General features: G+C 44.0%; 1 pseudogene; it reads left to right on the top strand.

Annotated features, from left to right (window-relative positions):
* The first annotated feature begins 5,020 nt into the window (after positions 1–5,020).
* Positions 5,021–6,000, top strand: part of LOC149219042 (uncharacterized) — a 125,746-nt pseudogene continuing 124,766 nt past the window's right edge.

Genomic DNA, 6,000 nt, shown 5'->3' with positions numbered 1-6,000 from the left:
GCCTATTGCAACAGAGAGACCTTTTCAACAATGTGGCCTAGACTTCATTGGGGAAATTCATCCCTCATCTTCAGGCCAACATAGATGGATCTTAACAGCCACAGACTACTTCACTAAGTGGATTGAAGCTGCCCCATGCAGACAAGCAAATGATTCAGTAATCGTTCAGTTCTTGGAGAACAACATACTGGCTAGGTTTGGCTGCCCTGATAAAATTATTACAGACAATGCTGCTGCTTTTAAATCCAAGAAAATGGTGAACTTTTGCCATAAGTTTCATATTACTTTGGGCCATTCTACTGCATACTATCCCCAAGGAAATGGCCTTGCTGAATCATCAAATAAAAGCCTTGTAAACATTATAAAGAAGGTACTTGAAGAGAACAAAAAGAACTGGCACAAAAAACTAGTCAATGCCTTATGGGCAGATAGACTAACAACCAAAAGATCAATTGGGACCAGCCCATATGAGTTGGTTTATGGATTAGAGGCCAAGTTCCCCTCTTCACTAGGAGTGCCTGTCATGAAGCTTCTTCAAGAAAGCCAAGCTGAGCCAAATGATATGCAAAGAAGGATAAATCAAATCATATGTCTGCAGCAAACCAGAGATCAAGTTTTTAGCAGAGTTCAGGTATTACAAGAAAAACTAAAGAAAGCCTTTGACAGAAGAACCAAAGCAGAAGATTTCAGTATTGGTGATAAAGTCCTCAAGTGGGATGCAAGAAGAGAAGAGAAAGGAAAACATGGAAAATTTGATTCCTTATGGAGAGGACCATTTGCTGTCCAAGCAGTGCAAGGTAATAATACTTACTTCCTAAAAAGCCTAACTGAAGTTGACTTGGATGAAGGTCCTGTCAATGGCAGGATGCTGAAGCACTATTTTGACTATTTCCCATGAGTGCAACCTGAGGTTCCCTTGTATATATGCAAATGTACATATTATTTTCTGTTTAGATTGTAAAAATGCAGCTTTCCAAGCTATTGACTAACCAGCAAAAGGTAAATAGAATCAAAGGTCTACCAAGAAGGGAAGCACAGAATTTGGCACTTCAAAGCAAGCAAACTTCAAGGATGATATGGGCAGCCATGGAGCAAGGCAATCTGACCTACTGTTCTTGGTCTTTCAAAAGAAAAACCATCCCCATGTGGAGCCACTGTTGGCTACCTATACCAATAGGTTTCATATTTCATGATTGGTTATGGAAGGTCCAAATTTGTTCTGCTTTGATGACTCAAAGATCACATATTTCCAAGAGAAACTCAATCTATGTTTATAGCTTGGTATGAGCTTCAAATTTTGATGGATGATTCAACAGCCTAATCTGGATTATTCCATGGTTTAAATTTGCAGTTGTAGAATAGAGAAAGGAGTCTGTCCAAACTGTTTAATCTTGGCAGACAAGTAGTTCAGGTAGAGAAGAAAGGCTCCCAACAGTTTAATCTGGGACCTTGGAAGAAATAAGGGTAGAAGTAGATAGCAAAAATAAAAGAAAAGCCAAAGAAAAGAAAAGGCAAGTAAGGGTCTGCAAGTCCAAGTGCACCCTCCAAGAAGAAATAAAAAATGCTAGGCAAGTAGCTGGGTAAGTAGTTGTGGTTGCAGAAAGGTTATCTTTACCATTGCAAATGTGTTAACTATGTTTACCAGAGCAAAGCCAATCAGTTGACAAGGTGTTCCTCTTCATCAAGTTGCAACAGAAAGCATGACTAACTTCCCTCTTCCCGTTTCATGTCATTTACTAACACCCCCTCATCAGCTGAGACTCATGGAAAAATTATGGTTTCATGGTGGTTCTTAATCTTTTAGAAGCCACATTTCTTGTCTAAAATCTTTTCATTTTGATCTACTCCCTAAACTAAGTGAGCTTCAAGTAAACTTAGTATTTTTCCCTCCATTCACTTCCCCCATCCATATTAACATCTAATTCTACTATATAACTCCCCTATCTTACCTTTCCCCTACTAATATTAAACACCATGGTGTATAAATCCCAGCATTATCTACATAATCACCTTTTGGCATTATAGCCAATAAATCCCAGCATTATCTACATAATCACCTTTTGGCATTATAGCCAAATAAAGGTCTAAGGGGACTCCAGTCCATCTGGGACTGTGGTCAACCTTGTCTTGGATGTGCTCTAACCTCTGGTTATGAGCAGAAATCCTTCCCCTCAACCCTCACCATCCCTCTGCTAAAAACACACAAAACCCCTTTTTCTTGTATAAACCCTTGCAGAAAACCCGGAAAACCCAAAACACTACGAAAAACCCATTTTTCTATAGCCCTCCGCCCCAAATATTAAATTGAATATTATATTGTGCCGGCGGGACCCCCCCCCAACCTACTCGATCCGTCGGAGGACCCGCCAGCCGTCAGATCTCCGCCGCCCAGATCTAACGGTGGGCGGTCATTTTCACCCCCCGACCTGCCGACCTTTAGCGTCCGGGGAAAGTGGTTTTGGCCGTCCCGTACAGGGGACGCATGGCAGGCGGTGGGGTTGTTCGGAGCCCCCCTCCCCGTTACCGCCTTTGCCCAAAGGCGGTGCGGGGAACCCGCTTACCGCTACCCCTATTACCACCCTCCCTCCTGCGTCATTGGCACGTCACCCTGACGTCACTTCACCAGTGCCCTCCCCAGCGTCCCGTGGCCCTCCACGTGGACCTGCCACCGCATCCGCCCGCCACCATGTCCTGCCACCCTGGCAGACACCTCCGCTGCCACGTCACCTCCGTACCCGGGTCCCGCCATGACGTCATGCTGACGTCGTCGGCGGAAAAGCGCCAAATGCACACTTTTACCAAAATTAACGTTTTAAACGGCGAAATAAGCCGTTTTTCGGTCATTTTCATGCAAAAGAGAAACTATCCGTTGCCAACAGCTGCCGCGAATTTTCTCAGCCAGCCATCAAATTCGACGATTCAACCGCTGAAAGTTCGGAATTCGACGACATTAAGTCTCCACAGCCCGGCCCGCGAGCTTCCGAGTCGGTTTTTCCAAGTATTTTGCCAGTTTCCCACTTTGCCCCTGCATTCCAATTATCTGTAAAAATCACCATTAGAGGACTGGTAAAAACTACTTAATTCAGTTCTGCCTGATTACCTAAACTAAACCCAAGCAATCTGCACCATCCCTAAACCACAATTCGACCCTGGAGCGATCAGTCTGCGGGCTAAAACTGTAAAATTGCCCCCGAGGTGCTCGGCATTGTTCCCTTTTGCCGAGTACAGGCCATCTGCATTCTTTATAAAAAGAAAAATCAATATCTCTGCAACTTATCTATTAGCAATTCGCACCCTGTGAATTTGCAGCAACTTACAAGCCTGCTTGCCTTTATTCACTAAAAGAGAACACCAGACGGTGTTTACATTTCACCTGCTACTTAAGTCTTTATAGACTTGTTAAGCCAGTACTTCCACCTGCACAAATTCAGATTATAACATGGCAGCCTCTGCATCCTCTTCCCTCAGTGTAGCTCCATTAAATCAAACCAACAAGGAGCTGGAGGCCTTGCCATTCATTGACAAGGATTGTCTCATTGGGGAATTTGAGGGAGACAGGGACTTCTTGAAGACATTCACTCAACTAAGGGAAAATTATAAGGATGGGCATGGTACACATGGGATATGGGAGTCAAACCTGCCCTATTACTGTCTCCCAGCTGTGAATGTTTTCCCTGAAATCATCCACCTCTGTGCTGAACACTATGATGTCCAACACAGAGCTGTCAATACTCCATCAGGGAGGATCCTCTTCTATATAAATGCTGACTCCATCAACAAGATGTTACAGTTTGATCAGACAGAGTTGCTGGTCCCGTTCTCCACAACTTATTTGCTGGAAACTGGTGATAAGATGACCAGTGAGGAGCTGCAAAAGGTCACCCGGAACTTCATGAGACCTGAATACCAGCCTACAGGGCCACCTCCCTATCTGAGGGAGTATTTCGATGATATAGGCAGGCTATTACTAGACATGATAGCCTATGTATTGGGATACCAAAACAGTGAGCATGTGGATAAATCCATGCTAGTGTTGCTGTCTGCTTACAGCCCGCGTCAACCCCCTGCCCGAAAGTATAACTTTGCTAAGTTTATAGCCAATAAGATTCATGATCAATTAAGCAAGGTGGACAGACAGGGGGTCTTCAGATACTCAGCTTACATCTACCATCTGTTCATGTTTCATCATTCTAAAGCCTTCCCATGTTACATCAGAAGGCTGGATAATAAAGGGGAGAGAAGATCTGTCATCTTCTGGACCTCAGTTTATCATAAAGTCACAAATTCACCCTATACCTACTGTGAATTTGTTGACCAGTTTGTGTACCCAGTCTCTTGCATGCTGATGAGGTCCCCTCCACCTAGAATATCTAATGAAATCAAGAAAGCTCTGCAGCTCTCTAAAAAATATAAAATAGGTGACTGGTACCTATATGAACACCATACTGTATTCAGAGTTTATGGTTGTGAGCTCTGTCCATACAGGCTCCCCAAGTATGTACCTATGAGGTTGTTTTCCTTGGAGTATTACAGGCAATTAATTCAGTCAGACCTCACCCATTTCCACAGCTCCAAGAAAAAGGCCCACCTTAGTTTCAAAAATGAGTTGGGCCCCTTCATTATGAACAAGAAGGAAGGATGGGAATCTGCAGACTTGATCCTCAAAGACAAATATAAGTTGCCCTATAGTTTTCGATGGGTCCCTTATGACCCTCAAGGTTTCATCACTGCTAGGAGAAATAAGTACAGACTCCTAGGTATTAAGCACTGTCACTACCCACACATAGAAAAGTATGCCAACTTGCAAGAATGGCAGCTGGACACTCTAGTGGAGAGTTTAACTGAAGAAGAAAGAATGCTTAAAAACATGAAAGAGCTTGAGAAGACTATTGACCTGGACTATGTGCAGCAGGTACCTTTCAGGCCGCCTCACTCAGTGGGAGAAGGGACCTCAGTGACAAGGACAGCACCACAGGCACCCTCTACATCGGCAGCAGCAGTGGATAAAGGCAAAGGCATAATGGATGCAGAACATGAAACACTGAAAGAGAAGGCAGCCCCTTCAACTGAACAGCAAACTAAGCAGCAAAATGAGCTGCAGAGGGAGGAACAAACAGAGCAGCTGAAAGATCAAACTCCTCCTCCACAAACTCAGACTCCTACAGCACCTATTTTGCAAACCCCAGCCCATGAGGAGAGGGGTTCTAAAAGAGAAAGAGAAGAGTCCACTCCTATTAGTGGACCTTCCCATCAGCCAGAGGCCAAAAGACAAAGGGCAGATTCCCCTGAGGTGGAAGACATTACTGAAAATGTCTTAAACAGCACAGGAAAGGACAGGGAGGGAAGCCAACATACAGGGACAAGCTCCTTTCAGCAGGAGCAGACTTTACAGCTTGGTTTGGAGGTGTCATCCTCATCTCACCAAAGCCAGAAGCCTAAAGGCACTAAGGCTTCTTTTAAATAGATCAAGGCAGCAAATGAGTTATTAAGGGCTGAGGTTTACAAACAGTTCATAGATGCTACACCAGCCCAGCAGGAAAGATTGATGTCGGTCTATGACTTCAAGGAAGAAAAAATGATATTCAGCCATTTCAAACCCAAGGGGCCACAGCCAATGACAACTGCAGATTTTATCAAAACAAGGGTGGAGGTCCTAGCTAAAGATATACATCCTATGGACCAGATTGAACTCCACAAGCAGACTGGGGAGATGGTCTATGCCACATTGGTAGAGAAGGCCACACTGGCCCATGAGCTGAAAGATTCCTTGAAGAACACAAACACTCAGCTTGATTTTGAGAGGATGTCCTCTAAGGCCAAGGACAATAGAATAAAGTCTCTGGAGGAGATTATTATTGATCTAGGGCATGATCCTAGTGATCCAACAGGTGTAAAGGCCCTCATAAAGAAGAAAGATGATGATCTGAATGCCATGAAGAAGAGGTTGGGGTTGTTACCTACAGAACACCCCCAGACAGCAGAACTACAAAAAGAAAAACA

This window comes from Pinus tabuliformis, chromosome Q (assembly GCF_031772625.1).
Source record: "Pinus tabuliformis cultivar Carrire ecotype Pingquan chromosome Q, CPIR1, whole genome shotgun sequence".
Taxonomy (NCBI): domain Eukaryota; kingdom Viridiplantae; phylum Streptophyta; class Pinopsida; order Pinales; family Pinaceae; genus Pinus; species Pinus tabuliformis.
The sequence above is the reverse complement of the archived record's forward strand: the minus strand, read 5'-3'. Positions and strand labels throughout refer to the sequence as shown.